This window comes from Leopardus geoffroyi, chromosome B4, assembly GCF_018350155.1.
Source record: "Leopardus geoffroyi isolate Oge1 chromosome B4, O.geoffroyi_Oge1_pat1.0, whole genome shotgun sequence".
Classification (NCBI taxonomy): Eukaryota; Metazoa; Chordata; class Mammalia; order Carnivora; family Felidae; genus Leopardus; species Leopardus geoffroyi.
This window is the reverse complement of record NC_059341.1, coordinates 64,772,102-64,791,668: the sequence shown is the minus strand read 5'-3', so window position 1 is coordinate 64,791,668 and position 19,567 is coordinate 64,772,102. Positions and strand designations below refer to the sequence as shown.

Below are 19,567 nucleotides of genomic sequence, written 5' to 3'. Positions count from 1 at the left end.
GCTCATTATGGTTTTGATTTAAAATTCTTTTTTCTTCTTTCTTTCTTTCTTCCTTTCTTTCTTTCTTTCTTTCTTTCTTTCTTTCTTTCTTTCTTTCTTTCTTTCTTTCTTTCTTTCTACTTTAGAGAGAGAGAGAATGTGCATGAGCAGGGGAGGGGAAAAGAGGGACGGAGAAAAAGAGAGGTGGGGGAGGGAGAGAGAGGGAGGGAGAGAATCTCCACAGTCAGCACAGAGCCTAATGGAGGGCTCAATTCCATGATCCTGGGGTCATGACCTGAGCCAAAATCAAGTCAGACCCTCAATTGACTGAGCCACTCAGGTGCCCCTGATCTACATTTCTTGATGATTAGTGATGTGGAGCATCTTTTCATGTACATGTTGGCTTCTTGCATGTTTTCTTTAGACAAATGTCCATTCATATCTTCCACTCACTTTTTAATTTAGTGATTTGGTTTCTTGCCATTGATTTGTATGAATTCCTTATATGTTTTGGAAGTTAACCTCCTGTCAGATATTTACTTTACTCAAAGTGATATACAGATACAATGCAATCCCTCTCAAAATGCCAATGGAATTTTCACCAAAATAGAAAAAATAATCCTAAAATTCATACAGAGCCACAAAAGACCCAGACTTCAAACTTCCTGACTTCAAACTGTATTACAAAGCTATAGTAATCAAAAGCAACATGGTACTGGCATAAAAACAGACATACAGAATACTGGGACAGAATAGACAGCCCAGAAATAAACCAATTCACATATATAGAGTGAACTAATTTTCAACAAAGGCACCAAAAATACCTAATGGGGAAAGGACAGTGTCTTCAAAAAATGCTGTTGAGAAAACTGGATATCCACATCCACCATATACGAAAATCAACTCAAAATATATTAAAGACCTAAACATAAGACCCAAATCTGTAAAACTCCTAGAGGAAGATGTAGAGGAGGCACTCCTTGACATTAGTCTTGGCAATGATTTTTTGTATTTGACACCAAAAGCACAGGCAAAAAGCAGAAATAAACAAGTGAGACTACATCAAACTACATCAAAAGGTTTTGCACAGGCAAAAGACATAATCAGCAAAATGAAAAGGTAACCTACAGGATGGGAGAAAACATATATGATCCAAATGAATTCTTTTTAAATGAAAAAGGACCTTAAAAGGGGAAGATGGCAATAACAGATTTGTTGAGTTTAAATATGTTTTCAATGAGGTAGATTAAAAGCTAAATAAAATACATATTTTGAGGTTCAAAGGAATTGTTTAGCTAGTAAAATTAACTAGACAGCAACCTATCAATCACCCCCTTCCCTTTACCTTTGGTTTGGAGTAGAAATTTAATTCAACTTCATTTCACAAACATTTACTGTGCATTTTCTAAGTGTGAAGAGCCACATAAAGAGATAAACTGATGCACCCTAATCTAAAGGAGTTCCCACCTTCTCAGGGGATACAGACACTGCCTGAAAATCTATGGCTATAACAGGGTTTGAAAGGTTATGCTAATAGCATGAATAAAGTGTAATAAGATCTCAGAAGTGGAGGGGTGCCTGGGTGGCTCAGTGGGTTAAGCAGCTAACTTCAGCTCAGGTCATGATCTCAAGGTTCACAAGTTCGAGCCCCACATCAGGCTCTGTTTTGACAGTTCAGAGCCTGGAACCTGCTTCATGTTCTGTGTTTCTGTTTCTCTCTGCCCCTCCCCTGCTCTGTCTCTCTCAAAAATAAATTTAAAAAACGTTAAAAATTTTTATAAAAAAGATCTCAGAAGTGGAACTCAACTGATTCTCCCTGAAAGGGTTAGGAAATCCTTTATAAAGCATGAGGTGATTTTGAGCTGGGATTAGAAGTAGGAGTAGGATCTGTTCCATCAACTGGAGAACCAGTGAAAGGATTTTCTAGATAGAGGAGTATAGAAGTGGTGACACCATTGACCCCATCTTTGGCCCTTCATCTTGTTCATGCCCACAGAATGACCTCCCTTGGGGCTACATATTCCAGGCTCCATGGAAGTTAATGTGTGCCCTGACTGGAACGTAGGAAGGCTTGCTCTGATCTTCCCTAATGTGGCACACAGAAGACACCACTTTATATTTTTTAAGTTTATTTTGAGAGACAGAGAGAGAGAGAGAGAGAGAGAGAGCAAGTGGGGGGGGGGCGGGGAGCAGAGAGAGAAGGGGAGACAGAATCTCAAGCAGCCTCCATACTGTCAGCGCAGAGCCTGACACGGGGCTCAAACTCACAAACCATGAGATCATGCCTGGAGCTGAAATCAAGAGTCAGATGCCTAATGACTGAGCCACCCAGGAGCCCCAGAGGGTACCACTTTAGCTAATTAGTAGAGATGACTGGCACACAGATGGTGCCATTTTAGACAACTACCCTTTGACTGCAACATAATGATCTCCTTGCTCTATAGAAGCTGTGAATTAAGGTCCAAACTTAATTCAGAGAATAAAGACAAACACGGAGAATAGCTGTGTAGTGAATTATTGCCCATCCAATTCCTCCCCCATCAGTAAGATACCCTGAATAAAAACTCTGCAAATGGTATGGAGTGACTTGCTTTGTTTTTCAGTCTCAAAGTGCATTCTCAGTCTGGAGGATACTTTTACTATCCCTCCTCTGCCTTCTAGGAAGGAGACATAACAATATGAGCAATGGCAGACAGCTCCTACATGCCAAAGTCTGGTGTATTTATCTGGGGATGTTTAATATGGCTGGCACAAAGAAAATATAAGATAGGAATATGGGCCTAAAGTAAAAATAGTTTGGTCTGTGGAAATACAGATAAACCAAAAGACCAACCATATGCCCCAATGTCCAAGCTTTGGTTAATAACTGCAAGCTTCCCTAAATTTTGCCCTGGTTTCCAACTAGGGACCAACTGAGAAAGCCAAATATGTTCCCCTAACCAAGACACAGGATGTTCCATTTCCAGTTAGCCTACCAGCTTCTCCATGCCAACAACCTCTAATCAGACATACCCAAAGACTTCCATTTTCCCACTACCAAGTTTTCCCACTCTTCTGCCTGCCTTAAGTCTCCATTAAAATATAAAGGACAGCAGCTGTCTCCCTTGCCATAGCATGCTCTGAATAGCCTTTGTTTTCATTCAGGTGGTCTTTGTTTAATTCCACACAATCAAGTCTACGCTGCCGTCTAGATCACCTCAAGTCTTCCTATTCTACTCATACCTTTTCCAATGATATTAACTGATACCAACTACCGAAATCTTCCAAAACACACAAAATAATAAAGTGTTTATGATGAAGAGCTTTGCATCGTGTTTGTAGCTGCCACTGTCAGTGCCCCATCCATGCTCCTGACTCTAGTATGCTCGGCTGATTTCCAACCCTGAGGGTTTTCTCCAGTGGCCTGAATATAAGCACTCCCCCAGCTGTACATAACCAATGACTGAAGACAGCTGGTATATAAATACCCCAGTTTCTTCGCTTATCTGGTAGGATGATGGGAGGCTTGCTTTCTACACTGACTCCCAGAGTTCTCCAGCAGGATTAAGCTACAGTTGCTCACGGTTTCCTTACCACCTTCCTTTCCATTCTTGTGTTCTCCATCCCCAACCAGCGTTTCCTAGGATGACCTCTCAAATAAATAACTTGCTGTCAAATTCTTTCCTCAGGGTCTGCTTCAGTGGGAACTCAAATGAATACAGTATTAGAATTGGAAATAACTCAAACCACATTTATTATAATAACTAGCCACTGCAGAGAGTAGACCAGCCTGTCCCATAGGTTTTTCACTGATAAATATGTTTTAGAAGAATAAAGAAAAGAAAAAGAAAAAAAAAGGTAATGCCACTTACAATTTAAAGAATAACAGGCATCTGGTTCATTAGCAAACAATTTTTAGTAATAAATTATATCACTCTACACAATAATTTAAAGCTTTTGAATTAACATAAAACTAGATGTAAAAGATTTCAATGCAAAAGGTTAGAGCAAAGTCAATAGTAAAATCATATGATAAAAGAGTCTAATTTTTTATCATGAAATGAAAGAAAACTCAACCAGAAATCTCTCGTTTATGGTAGATGGGGGAATTTTACCATTAGTTAAAGAAGCAAATGTTTTAGCAGCAGTTCTCAAATGTTTTGGGCTCAGGACACATTTATACTCTTTAAAATTATTGGGGCACCTGGGTGGCTCAGTTAGGCATCCAGCTTTGGCTCGGGTCATGAACTCACGGTTCATGACTTTCAGCTCCGCATCAGTCTCTGTGCTGACAGCTCAGAGCCTGGAGCCTGCTTCAGATTCTGTGTCTCCTGCTCTGTCTGCCCCTCCCCCACTCACACTTTGTCTCTCAAAAATAAATAAACATCAAAAAAAATTTTTTTAATTATTGAAACTCCAATGAACTTTTATTTATGCATAGTTGGCCACTGAACAATGTAAAGGTTAGAGGCACCAACCCCGGCCACAGTCAAAAATCTGCATATAACTTTTGACTCCCCAAAAACTCAGTTACTAAAAGCCTACTGTTGACATTTACAGTTGATTGACATATATTTTGTATGTTATATGCATTATATACTGTATTCTTATAATAAAGTAAGCTAGAGAAAATAACATTAAGAAAATCATTAGAAAAAATACATTTACAGTACCATACTGTAAAAAATCAGCATACAAATGGACCCATGCAGTTCAGACCCATGTTGTTCAAGAATCATCTGTAGTTAAATTTATCAATATTTACTGCATTACAAATTAAAACTAAGAACTTAAAAATATGTATTAATTACTTTTTAAAATAGCAGTCATAATCATGAATAACACATTTTAAAAAATCTAAGACAATTTTCTCCGAGAGGCATTGTTTTTCATTTTTGCAAATCTCTTTGGTATGTAGCCAACTAGAAGACAGCCGGATTCTCTTATCTGCTATAGATTCAATCTGTTATGATACCACGTGCCATGTAGTCTCTAGAAAATTCCATTTTACATTTGTGAGAGAATGAAAGTGGAATAAAAAATGATGGCTTAGTATTTTTGAAAAGTTTTGACCTTGTGGAATCCCTGAAAGGATTCTGGGGATCCCCAGGGTTTCTGGACTACGCTGGAGAAATTGTTGCATTAAAGGATATACAAATCATGTAGCAGACAGTACACATTCCACTGAACGTGGGTTACAACATAGGTAGATGTTGAGGCACCTAGTCTTTTTCATCTTGGCCTTAGGCATCTTTCTAACCTGGGGCACCATGTCATGATATCCTTATATGGAAGTAACACTCTGTCGCTAATTGACAAGTCTCCAGCACCTGTTGCCCATATTCTTCATATTGCTATTTATTGCTGCTGTACACGCACCCAGTGCCCAAGGATAGGGACTTTCCAGCTTCTAAAGCACAGAGGCTTGGGGGAAGGTGGAAGGGGAGATATGCTAGCAATCGGCACAGACCTGACCTAGACCCAATCTTCAGAGCATAACCAATTTTCACGTGACTTAGCACTTAGCAGCACCTTGATCAGTCAGTTGACCACATTCTTTGTTTGGAGCACTGAAGGAGAGCCAAGCTTCTTTATCAGCTCAGAACAAGACTTTGGGCACAGCATACATGCAAAGTACAGGCATATTAAATCCAGGGAGCGCTCCTCTTTGTCAGGCACTTCATCTATTGTTCTTTTTAATCCAGGCTGGACAATAGGGAAGCGATTCTATTTATATTCCATATTTTTCACTACAAAAGAGAGACTTTCTTTTCTTTTTCTTTTTCAAATAAACATTGTATATATTTAAGGCATATGAGATGATTTGATATACATAATAAAAGCACCACTACAGTCAAGCTAATTAAAATACCATCTCCTCATAGTTATTTTCTTTGTGTGTAATAAGAGCACCTGAAATCTACTCTCTTAGCAGTTTTCCAGTATTCAATAAATATTAACTATATTCACTGCACTAGATCTCTAGGTTTATTCATTCTATATACTGCAACATTGTATCCATAGATCAACATCTCCTTTTTCCCCCTACCTCTCTGCCCCTCATAAAACTAAAACTACAGCTACCAGATGATCCAACAATCCATCTTCTGGATATATATCCAAAGAAAATAAAATCAGTGCACCCATAGTCATTGCAGCATGACTCACAACAGCCAAGATATGTAAAAAACCTAAGTATCTGTTGACGGATGGAAGAATAAAGAACATGTGGTGTGTATATCCAGTGGAATATTATTCAGCCTTAAAAATGAAGGAAATACTGCCATTTGCAACAACATGATGACTCTGGTGACAGTATGCTAAGTGAAAGAGGCTAGACACAGAAGGAAAAATACTTCATTATCTCACTTATATGTGGAATCTAAAAAAGCCAAACAGATAGAAGCAGCACGTAAAAGAGGCATTTTCTAATTACAAATTGTAAGAGTAAACAAAGCGCTATTACCACAATTGGAAGGAAGCACACCAAATATAGAGTAGTGGCGGCTTCAAAGGAGAGAGCAAGAGAGATGGAGGGTGGGGAAGGCACAGAAGGAATTTTAACCTCCATATTTTTTCTTTTAGTAAAAAAAATGTGGAATGCCTGGGTGGCTCAGTCACTTAAGCATCCAACTTCAGCTCAGGTCATGATCTCATAGTTTGTGAGTTCGAGCCCTGCATCGGGCTCTGTGCCGACAGCTTGGAACCTGGAACCTGCTTCAGATTCTGTGTCTCCCTCTCTCTCTGGCCTTCCCCTGCTCCCACTCTGTCTCTCTCAATAATAAATAAACGTCAAAAAATTTTTTATAAAAAAAATGTGAAGCAAACATAATTAACTGTTAGTACTTATTACTTGTATGTGGTAGGCATTTGGGTGTGTAAGGGAAAATAAAAATTAAAACTTAAAGGCTTAATTCTCTCTGTTAAAAATGAAGGAAGAGACTCCTCCCTTTTCTTAGAGCATTTTCTTTAGAAAACTTTTATGTTTGAGATGTAAATCCTTGTTAAGGCTTTTTTGCCAGATTTATAACCCAGGAATATTTTTCTCAAGGAGCTGGGGGCCACCTCCTTGAAATGCAAATGTCAAGGGAGATAGCACCCACCCCTACTTGCCAGTTCCCATGGGAGACTAGGAGAGTAATTTTGGTGGGCATCTGGCTCCAAGCTGCAAAACTACCTGCTCTCATAAAGATATGAAAATTGGTTTTTCCTTCATTGTAAAGCCAACCAGGGGTGCCTGGGTGGCTCCGTTGGTTAAGTGTTGACTTCCGTTCAGGTTGTGTGAGTTCGAGCCCCACATCGGGCTCTGTGCTGACAGCTCAAAGCCTGGAACCTATTTCAGATTCTCTGTCTCCCTCACTCTCTGCCCCTCCCCTGCTCGCACTCTGTCTCTGTCTCTGTCTCTGTCTTGAAAATAAATAAACATTAAAAATAAATAAATAAAGCCAACTAACACACATGGTTACTCCAAATTCCAAGTGAATTTAGGAGGAACTATATGTGACAAATGATGTTCTCAAATTCTCCTACTTGAGAACTAGTTTTGTTGTTTATCTTGAGAACATATATGCAGTGGGTTGTATCTGCCTGGCTATATAAAAACTGTGAGATTTATTTCTGTGTAATTTGTTAGCAGAATGCCTGTAATGAATATCAAGTTCTAGTTTAATTTTTATGCAAATGACAAAAACTATTCTCTTCCTCTTCTACCTTTGTGGAGATGTTTATTGGGTTGGGAGATTTTTGTTTTTAATTATATTTCCCTATAAGGTGTTTCTTATACTATTCTTTGTAATTTCTGTATTTTTCAAATTAGGAAGAAAAGATGTTATTCGTGGACAATTTCTCAAAAAAATCGTCTACTTTCCTATACTGCTTTTACCTATAAGCAAACTTCATTATTTTAGTAAATAAGCCATTTTTCACCCTGGCCTTCACTTATGACAGGGGTTTTTGTATTTAAATGTCTGGAAAACTGTATTGAGATCTCAGTATTAAATGCATTAAAAAAATAAGAGGCTTCGGAAAAAGAGTTTATTTTTTTAAGTAATCCCTACATGCAACGTGGGGCTCAAACTCACAACCCTGAGATCAAGAGTTGCGTATTCTTCTGACTGAGCCAGCCAGAAGAGTTTAAAATCTAAAACACTAAAATGGAATTCATAGAGGATTTGTATTTTCCCATAAAAATATCTTTAAAATATAATATGATTTATTTTTTCCAGCTTTATTGAGGTATAATTGGCAAATAAAAACTGTATATATTTAAAGTATACAATGTCATGCTTTGATATATATGCATTATGAAATAATTACTGCAGTCAAGCCAATTAACATACCTATCACCTCACATTGCCACTGTGCGTGTTTGTGTGTGTGTGTGTGTGTGTGTGTGTTGTAAGAATGATGTGATTTAAATTTTTTAAAAAAACACCACCTATCTCTCCTGACAAATTTTAACTTCTCTAAGATCAGGGTCATTGTCTTATTTGCTGCTATCCTTTAATACAGTGCTCCTAAAACAGTGATAAGTACATAGAAGATGTCTACTAGGGGCACCTGGCTGGCTTAGTCAATTGAGTATCTGACTCTTCATTTCAGCTCAGGTCATGATCTCACAGCCATGAGATTGAGCCCCACATCGGGCTCTTCTCTGGGTGTGGAGCCTGCTTAGAGTCTCTCCCTCTCCCTCTCCCTCTGCCTCTCTCCTGCTCATGAGCTCTCTCTCATTCTGGCTCACTTTCTAAAAAAAAAAAAAAAAAAAATAGTAAAGACTTCTAGGTTCTGGTTCTGCATGTTAGGAGACTGGAAGTCTCCGCTCTGTCCCAGCAAGAAGTAAAAACCTTAAAAGACTGAAAAATCAATTACTCTTCTTGGATCCAACTCTTCTTGGACAGCAACCCGCTGTTCCCAAGATTGGAGAGACCTACAGGTAAATACAGGGAGCAGAGACTCAAATGGAAACCACCATGAGAAACTTCCAGGATTGGAAACCCAATCTGCAACTGACAAATTGTTAGAGGCTCAACATGGGCAAATATGAGAGTTAAAAACTCCAGAAGAACTCAGACATACAAAGGCCACTATACTTCTGTGAGTTATACCTCCAGGAGCTCTACATATCTCAGTTCTCACTGAGATCTGCATATTACAGTTCTCACTGTAAATACTGGGAAAAAATCTCTTTGTGCTTCTGGTAGGAGGAGATGAAAAGGAACCAATTTGAAATACACCAGAGCACTGTGTTAAGAACAAGGTCTGCCTTCAGGGGTAACTGTTAACCAGAGCCTAACTAGTTAACCAGAGCCAAGCTGAATTGCAAGATGGAAAATATCCAACTCCAGCCCACTCTAGCCATCCTGTCCCACCTAAGCTGGGAGAAAAAAACACAAAAATACTTGTAAATTTCAAAATCCAGAGAAATAGGTTCACCAAGATTGAGACCTAATCACAGGACTATAGAACGTTTCCTCTACTGCCACACTTTTTCACCACATTACTAAAGGCACCACATTACAGCAGGTCTTGTTTTTTTTGTTTGTTTTTTTTTTAACCTGGTACATCCTGTCAAACTATCAAGAAAAATTGTAAGGCACACTAAAAGGCAAAAAACACAATTTGAAGAGATAGAGCAAGCATCAGAATCAGACATGGCAGGGATGTTGACATTATCAAACTGAAACTTAAAATAACTGTGATTATATTTGCTGATGGCATGATACTGTATAGAGAAAACCCAAAGACTCCACCAAAAAACTACCGGAACTGCTAAATGAATTCAGTAAAATAGCAGGATACAAAATTGATAGGCAGAAATCTGCAGCATATCTATACTCTAATACTGAAGTAGCAGAAAGAGAAATTAAGGAAACAGTCCCACTTACAATTGCATCAAAAAGAATAAAATGTCTAGGTAAAGACTTAATCAAGGACTTTCTGCTTATGGACAGCGCCGAGGAAGCATCGTTAAAGTCTCCCCTCCCACCACCAGCATGTCTAAGTCAGAGTCTCCCAAAGGGCCTTCATCAGAGTTTCGAGCTTTGAGACAACCCATGAGAGTCTAAGGAGTCATTTTGAGCAATGGGGAATGCTCACACACTGTGGTAACAAGGGATCCAAACACCGAGCACTCCAGAGACTTTGGGTTTGTCACGTGTGCCACTGTGGAGGAGGTGGATGCAGCCATGAATGCAGGGTCACACAAGGTGGATGGAAGAGTTGTGCCCAAGAGGGCTGTTTCAAGAGAAGATTCTCAAAGACCTGGTGCCCACTTAACTGTGAAAAAGATGTCGGTGGCATTAAAGAAGACACCGAAGAACATCATCTAAGAGATTATTTTGAAAAGTATGGGAAAACTGAAGTGATTGAAATCATGACCGACCGAGGCAGTGGCAAAAAGAGAGGCTTTGTTTTTGTAACATTTGATGACCATGATCATGATGACCATGATCTAGACAAGACTGTCATTCAAAAATGCCATACTGTGAATGGCCACAACTGTGAAGTAAGGAAAGTCCTATCTAAGCAAGAAATGGCCAGTTGTTCATCCAGCCAAAGAGGTCAAAGTGGTTCTTTCTGGAAATTGGAGGTGGTTTTGGTGGGAATGACAACTTTGGTCATGGAGGAAACTTCAGTGGGCAAAGTGGCTTTGGTGGCAGTTCAGGTGGTGGTGGATATGGTGGCCGTGGGGATGGCTATAACAGATTTGGTGGATGGAAGCAACTTTGGAGGTGGTGGAAAAGCTATAATGATTTTGGCAATTACAACAATCAATCTTCATATTTTGGACCCATGAAAGGAGGAAATTTTGGAGGCAGAAGCTTTAGCCCCTATGGTGGTAGAGGCCAATACTTTGCTAAACCATGAAACCACAGTGGCTATGGAGGTTTCAGCAGCAGCAGCAGTAGCTATGGCAATGGCAGAAGGTTTTAATCACTGCCAGGAAACAAAGGTTAGCAGGAGAGAAGATCCAGAGAAGTGACAGGGAAGCTACAGGTTACAACAGATTTGTGAACTCAGCCACACACAGTAGTGGCAGGGCCTAGCTCCTACAAAGACATGTTTTAGACAATACTCATGTGTATGGGCAAAAAACTTGAGGACTGTATTTGTGACTAATTGTATAAGAGATTATTTTAGTTTCTGTTCTGTGGAAAGTGTAAAGCGTGCCAACAACGGGTTTTAATATAGATTTTTTTTTTTTTTGCACCCATGTTGTTGATTGCTAAATGTAATAGTCTGATCATGATGCTGAATAAATGTGTCTTAAAAAAAAACTTAATCAAGGAAGTGAAAGACCTATACTTCAAAAACTATAAAATACTAATGAAAGAAACTGAAGATGACACAAGCAAATGGAAATATATTTCATGTTCATGGGTTGGGAGAACCAATGTTAAAATGTCTATACTACCCAAAGCAATCTACAGATTTAATGCAATCCCTATCAAAATACCAACAGCACTGTTCACAAAACCAGAACAAATAATCCTAAAATTTGTATGGAACCACCAAAGACCCCGAACAGCCAAAGTTATCTTGAGAGAGAAGAACAAAGCTAGAAGTATCACATTCCCAGATTTCAAGATATATTACACAACTATAGTAATCAAGACAATATGTGGTACTAGCATGAAAACAGACACATAGGTCAATGGAATAGAATAGAGAGTTCATAAATAAACCCACACTTACATGGTTAACAAATCTATGACAAAGGAGGTAAGAATATGCATTGGGAAAAAGACAGCCTCTTCAACAAATGGTGCTAGGAAAACTGGAAAGCTACATGGAAAAGAATGAAACTGAATCACTTTCTTACATCACACACACACACACACACAAACTTAAAATGGATTAGGAGGGTCGCCTGGGTGGCGCAGTCGGTTAAGCGTCCGACTTCAGCCAGGTCACGATCTCGCGGTCTGGGAGTTCGAGCCCCGCGTCAGGCTCTGGGCTGATGGCTCAGAGCCTGGAGCCTGTTTCCGATTCTGTGTCTCCCTCTCTCTCTGACCCTCCCCTGTTCATGCTCTGTCTCTCTCTGTCCCAAAAATAAATAAACGTTGAAAAAAAATTAAAAAAAAAATGGATTAGGAGCTAAATGTGAGAGCTGCAACCATAAAACTCTTAGAAGAAAACATAGGCAGTAATTTCTTTAGCACTAGCTGTAGAAACATTTTTCTAGATGTGTCTCCTCAGGCAAGGGCAATAAGAGCAAACATAAACTGTTGGGACTGCACCAAAATAAAAAGCTTTGCACAGCAAAGGAAACCACAAACAAAACAAATAAGCAATAGAGGGGCCTGGGTGGCTCAGTTGGTTAACCACCCAACTCTTGTTTTCAGCTCAGGTCATGATCTCACAGTTTGTGAGTTCGAGCCTCACATCTGGCTCTGTGCTGACAGCACAGAGCCTGCTTGGGATCCTCTGTCTCCCTCTCTCTCTTCCCCTCCCCCACTTGCTCTCTCTCTCTCTCTCTCTCTCTCTCTCTTAAAATAAATAAACTTTAAAAAAATATTTTAAAAAATAGGCAATATACTGAATGGGAGAAGATATTTGCAAATGACATATTTAACAGGGGATTAATATCCAAAATATATAAAGAACTTACACAGTTCAACACCAAAAAACCAAACAATCTGATTAAAAAATGAGCAGAGGACTTTAATAGACATTTCTTCAAAAAATCATACAGATGGCCAACAGACACATGAGAAGATGCTTAACATTACTCATCATCAGGGAAATGCACATCAAAACCACCAAGAAATATCACTTCACACCTGTCAGAAAGGCTAAAATAAAAAACATAAGAAACAACACGTGTTGGTGAGGATTTGGAGAAAAACGAAATCTTGAGCACTGTTGATGGGAATGCAAATTGGTGTAGCCACTGTGGAAAACAGTACGGAGTTTCCTCAAAAAAATTAGAAATAGAAACACCACATGGGGGTGCCTGAATGGCTCAGTTGGTTGAGCATCTGACTCTTGATTTCTGCTCAGGTCATGATCTCACGATTTGTGAGATTGAATCCTGCATTGGGCTCTCACTGACAGCATGGAGCCTGCTTGGGATTCTATCTCTCATCTCTCTGCCCCTCCCCCAACTTGTGCACTCTCTCTCTCTCTCTCTCTCTCTCTCAAAAATAAATAAATAAACTTAAAAAAAAGAATGTCTAAATTTGACACCAACACCATATGATCTAGTAATTTCACTACTGGCTATTTATCCAAAGAAAACAAAAACACTAATTCAAAAAAGATATATGCAACACCATGGTTATTGCAGCATTATTTACAATAACCAAAATATGGAAGCATCAGTGTCTATCAATACATGAATGGATAAAGAAGATGTGAGATACACACACACACACACACACACACACACACACACACATATGTATACATACATACACACAATGGAATATTACTCAGCCATAAAAAATAAGATCTTGCCATTGGCAACAACATGGATGGTGTGGGGCACTCCGATCAGATGGGGGCCAGCAGCATGGGCAGTGAAAGAATTCACTCAAGGCAGAACAAAAGAGATAAAGCTTATTGAATATACTGCAAGGGGGCACCAGGCAGGGACAGCAAGGCAGTGCCTGCTATCTGCCACAAGGCAGTGGTAAGGGGTCACAGTTATAGAGTGGACTAAGGGAGTATGGGGGCATATGGGATTTTCCCTTTTTTGGTAATCTTAGGAACTGTGCCTGGTTGTAAGTAGCTCATTGGTCATTTAGGGCCTGTGGCCATTTCAAGGTGGGTCACTTAATAAGCCTACTTGTATTTAGCTTGGTGGTCACTATGGGCCTTTTTGCCTTGCTCAGGTTTCCATTGCTCAAGCCTATTGCCTAAAAGCAGCCCTGACATTCCCCCATCCCTGACAGATCAACAATGACAGATCTTTGGCATGTGGGAGGAGGTCTCATCTTCAGTAGCTTTTTCCTGCTCAATGAGGGGCATAGAGATATCCCTACCTTTGGGTCAACAGTGGTCAGTTGGGAATTTATATGTAAGAATTACAAAGGACAGAGGCAGCCAAATCCAAGGTAGACAGCATGCATGAATCTCCCTGATTAAGAAAGGATCATCTGTCATCTTGAATATATGACAGTGAAGGAATCTTGGAACCAGGCAGAGAGACTTCAGAAAAGACAATAAGATTATTATTATGAGAAAGAATAGCCCGAATAAAAGACCTTTGATGGTTGACAAAAATCTTCCTCCACTCCAGAAGTTTAACCAAGTAAAGGAGAGAGATAATTTAAAATGCCAATTTGAGTATTCATGTCTTTTAGTATCCCTGTCACAATTTTGTGGGAGTCTAGAGTATATACTAACACTGCTTTAATAGAGTTTCCTGCTTGAGCTACAGTCAGGATATCAAGGGCCATTTGGTTTTAGAGGGCCACCTTTTGAATTTGTAGGTGACTATGTGTTGGGCTTGGTGAAAGGTTAAAGATTTGGCAAAAAACTCTATTTGCAACTTTGTATCAACAGAGGCCGTTCCTAAGACAAATACAGCTAAGGGATAACACCACCAAGAAGCCCTTTTTGTCTGATGTCTAACCTTAACAAATACCCTAATTATGAGGAATCACTGGCAAGTGGGAGAAGACTTGTCTGGGGATATGGGCATCCCCAAGTGTATACACTATTTAATCGTAAGGAAAGTGGGGCCATCCACTATTTCTATCATAAGCCCATAATTAACCTTATGGAGTGGGGTACATTCCAGCTTTTGAGGAACAATTTTGTCATTCCAGCCACACAGAATTGGCCAAGGTGATATCTGAGTTATACAGCTGTCGGGCAGTCCATCCCATTTTATAGCTGTTCAAATAATCATATGTCCATGGGGCTCTGTTATTATCAAGTACGAAGATTGTCTATACATGAGCTCTTGTGGCAAATTCTCCAAAGGCTACTTTAAGTTGTCTAGCTTAAGCAAACAACAAACATTCAAAGACAATCAGAAATGGAATTTAATATCCACAAAGGTGTGTTATTGAAACACAATTGTTCTCTCTAAAATCATCCTCATTTCAAATCAAGACTGATTTATTTGAAAAACAAGTCCAATTTCAACAAACTTGGCCTAATTATTTACATAATCTTAGTAAGAATAGTGATTGACCATATGGATTCTTTAAAACTTGTTTTGCTGGAAGTTTTCAAAAGGAATCTCTAGATTGAACTTTTAATAGACTCTCAAGGCCAGAAGTCAAGCCAAATACTTGCCATCAGACATGCCTGCAATACCTGGAGATTTGGCTGAATTTCTCTTCTCGAGGTTACCAAAATATCCTCAGTTTCCTGCACCTGCCAGAAAGTGATATTCTTTCCTCACCTGGTAACACTGCTGCGAACTCTGTAAGAAAGGTATCAGGCCAACATTTCCAAGGAGCTTCATTGGCTCCATAAAGTCAACCATAGTTCCTTAGAGCTGTCTGGTCATATCTGAATCTAGGCATGTCTCTCTCAAACATGATATTTCAGTCAAAGCCCTGGTAATATAGCCAATATCTCCAATGGTGTCCTGTTGCAAGGAGAACAGACTCTCATTGAACTTATGCAAATAATTACAATTGCCATGGAAAAAAGAATACTCACTAAGAATTTCTGAATTTCAGAGGGTTCAACTAGGGAGAAAAGTAAAATATGTTTCAATTTGTTCACAAAAAGGATATTTAATCACATTTCTGTAAGTCATAGATATTTTATTTAATTTTTATTTTATTTTTTTTCAATATATGAAATTTATTGTCAAATCGGTTTCCATACAACACCCAGTGCTTATCCCGACAGACGCCCTCCTCAATACCCATCACCCAAACTCCCCTCCCTCCCTCCCCCCATCAACCCTCAGTTTGTTCTCAGTTTTTAAGAGTCTCTTATGCTTTGGCTCTCTCCCACTCTAACCTCTTTTTTTTTCCTACCCCTCCCCCATGGGTTTCTGTTAAGTTTCTCAGGATCCACATAAGAGTGAAACCATATGGTATCTGTCTTTCTCTGTATGGCTAATTTCACTTAGCATCACACTCTTCACTTCCATTCATGTTGCTACAAAGGGCCATATTTCATTCTTTCTCATTGCCATGTAGTACTCCATTGTGTATATAAACCACAATTTTTTATCCATTCATCAGTTGATGGACGTTTAGGCTCTTTCCATAATTTGGCTATTGTTGAGAGTGCCGCTATAAACATTGGGGTACAGGTGCCCCTATGCATCAGAACTCCTGTATCCCTTGAGTAAATTCTTATCAGTGCTACTCCTGGGTCATAGGGTAGGTCTATTTTTAATTTTTTGAGGAACCTCCACACTGTTTTCCAGAGTGGCCGCACCAGTTTGCATTCCCACCAACAGTGCAAGAGTGTTCCTGTTTCTCCACATCCTCACCAGCATCTATAGTCTCCTGATTTGTTCATTTTGGCCACTCTGACTGGCGTGAGGTGATATCTCAGTGTGGTTTGGATTTGTATTTCCCTGATGAGGAATGACATTGAACGTCTTTTCATGTGCCTGTTGGCCATCCGGATGTTTTCTTTAGAGAAGCGTCTATTCATGTTTTCTGCCCATTTCTTCACTGGGTTATTTGTTTTTCAGGTGTGGAGTTTGGTGAGCTCTTTATAGATTTTGGATACTAGCCCTTTGTCCGATATGTCATTTGCAAATATCTTTTCCCATTCTTTTGGTTGCCTTTTAGTTTTGTTGGTTGTTTCCTTTGCTGTGCAGAGGCTTTTTATCTTCATAAGGTCCCAGTAATTCATTTTTGCTTTTAATTCCCTTGCCTTTGGGGATGTGTCAAGTAAGAAATTGCTGAGGCTGAGGTCAGAGAGGTCTTTTCCTGCTTTCTCCTCTAGGGTTTTGATGGTTTCCTGTCTCACATTCAGGTCCTTTATCCATTTTGAATTTATTTTTGTGAATGGTGTGAGAAAGTGGTCTAGTTTCATTCTTCTGCATGTTGCTGTCCAGTTCTCCCAGCACCATTTGTTAAAGAGACTGTCTTTTTTCCATTGGATGTTCTGTCCTGCTTTGTCAAAGATGAGTTGGCCATACGTTTGTGGGTCTAGTTCTGGGGTTTCTATTCTATTCCATTGGTCTATGTGTCTTTTTGTTCCAATACCATGCTGTCTTGATGATTACAGCTTTGTAGTAGAGGCTAAAGTCTGGGATTGTGATGCCTCCTGCTTTGGTCTTCTTCTTCAAAATTACTTTGGCTATTCGGGGCCTTTTGTTGTTCCATATGAATTTTAGGATTGCTTGTTCTAGCTTTGAGAAGAATGTTGGTGCAATTTTGATTGGGATTGCATTGAATGTGTAGATAGCTTTGGGTAGTATTGACATTTTGACAATATTTATTCTTCCAACCCATGAGCATGGAATGTTTTTCCATTTCTTTATATCTTCAATTTTCTTCATAAGCTTTCTATAGTTTTCAGCATACAGATCTTTTACATCTTTGGTTAGATTTATCCCTAGGTATTTTATGCTTCTTGGTGCAATTGTGAATGGGATCAGTTTCTTTATTTCTCTTTCTGTTGCTTCATTATTAGTGTATAAGAATGCAACTGATTTCTGTACAATGATTTTGTATCCTGCGACTTTGCTGAATTCATGTATCAGTTCTAGCAGACTTTTGGTGGAGTCTATCGGATTTTCCATGTATATCATGTCACCTGCAAAAAGTGAAATCTTCACTTCATCTTTGCCAATTTTGATGCCTTTGATTTCCTTTTGTTGTCTGATTGCTGATGCTAGAACTTCCAACACTATGTTACACAACAGCGGTGAGAGTGGACATCCCTGTCGTGTTCCTGATCTCAGGGAAAAAGCTCTCAGTTTTTCCCCATTGAGGATGATGTTAGCTGTGGGCTTTTCATAAATGGCTTTTATGATGTTTAAGTATGTTCCTTCTATCCCGACTTTCTCAAGGGTTTTTATTAAGAAAGGGTGCTGAATTTTGTCAAAGACCTTTTCTGCATCGATTGACAGATCATATGGTTCTTATCTTTTCTTTTATTAATATGATGTATCATGTTGATTGATTTGTGAATGTTGAACCAGACCTTCATCCCAGGAATGGATCCCACTTGATCATGGTGAATAATTCTTTTTGTATGCTGTTGAATTCGATTTGTTAGTATCTTATTGAGAATGTTTGCATCCATATTCATCAGGGATATTGGCCTGTAGTTCTCTTTTTTTACCAGGTCTCTGTCTGGTTTAGGAATCAAAGTAATACTGGCTTCATAGAATGAGTCTGGAAGTTTTCCTTCCCTTTCTATTTTTTGGAATAGCTTGAGAAGGATAGGTATTATTTCTGCTTTAAACGTCTGGTAGCACTCCCCTGGGAAGCCATCTGGTCCTGGACTCTTATTTGTCGGGAGATTTTTGATAACTGATTCAATTTCTTTGCTGGTCATGGGTCTGTTCAAGCTTTCTATTTCCTCCTGATTGAGTTTGGGAAGTGTGTGGATGTTTAGGAATTTGTCCATTTCTTCCATGTTGTCCAGTTTGTTGGCATATAGTTTTTCATAGTATTCCCTGATAATTGCTTGTATTTCTGAGGGATTGGTGGTAATAATTCCATTTTCATTCATGATTTTATCTATTTGGGTCGTCTCCCTTTTCTTTTTGAGAAGCCTGGCTAGAGGTTTGTCAATTTTGTTTATTTTTTCAAAAAACCAACTCTTGGTTTCATTGATCTGCTCTACAGTTTTTTTAGATTCTATATTGCTTATTTCTGCTCTAATCTTTATTATTTCTCTTCTGCTGCTGGGTTTGGGGTGTCTTTGCTGTTCTGCTTCTATTTCCTTTAGGTGTGCTGTTAGATTTTGTATTTGGGATTTTTCCTGTTTCTTGAGATAGGCCTGGATTGCAATGTATTTTCCTCTCAGGACTGCCTTCGCTGTATCCCAAAGCGTTTGGATTGTTGTATTTTCATTTTCATTTGTTTCCATCTATTTTTTAATTTCTTCTCTAATTGCCTGGTTGACCCATTCATTCTTTAGTAGGGTGTTCTTTAACCTCCATGCTTTTGGAGGTTTTCCAGACTTTTTCCTGTGGTTGATTTCAAGCTTCATAGCATTGTGGTCTGAAAGTATGCATGGTATGATCTCAATTCTTGTATACTTATGAAGGGCTGTTTTGTGACCCAGTATGTGATCTATCTTGGAGAATGTTCCATGTGCACTCGAGAAGAAAGTATATTCTGTTGCTTTGGGATGCAGAGTTCTAAATATATCTGTCAAGTCCATCTGATCCAATGTCTCATTCAGGGCCCTTGTTTCTTTACTGACTGTGTGTCTAGATGATCTATCCATTTCTGTAAGTGGAGTGTTAAATTCCCCTGCAATTACCACATTCTTATCAATAAGGTTGCTTATGTTTGTGAGTAATTGTTTTATATATTTGGGGGCTCCCGTATTCGGCGCATAGACATTTATAATTGTTAGCTCTTCCTGATGGATAGACCCTGTAATTATTATGTAATGCCCTTCTTCATCTCTTGTTACAGCCTTTAATTTAAAGTCTAGTTTGTCTGATATAAATATGGCTACTCCAGCTTTCTTTTGAGTTCCAGTAGCATGATAG

General features: G+C 39.1%; 1 pseudogene; it reads left to right on the top strand.

The window, feature by feature from the left end:
* The window catches only part of LOC123591807, a 55,746-nt pseudogene extending 44,537 nt beyond the window's left edge, over positions 1-11,209 (top strand).
* Positions 11,210-19,567: the final 8,358 nt, after the last annotated feature.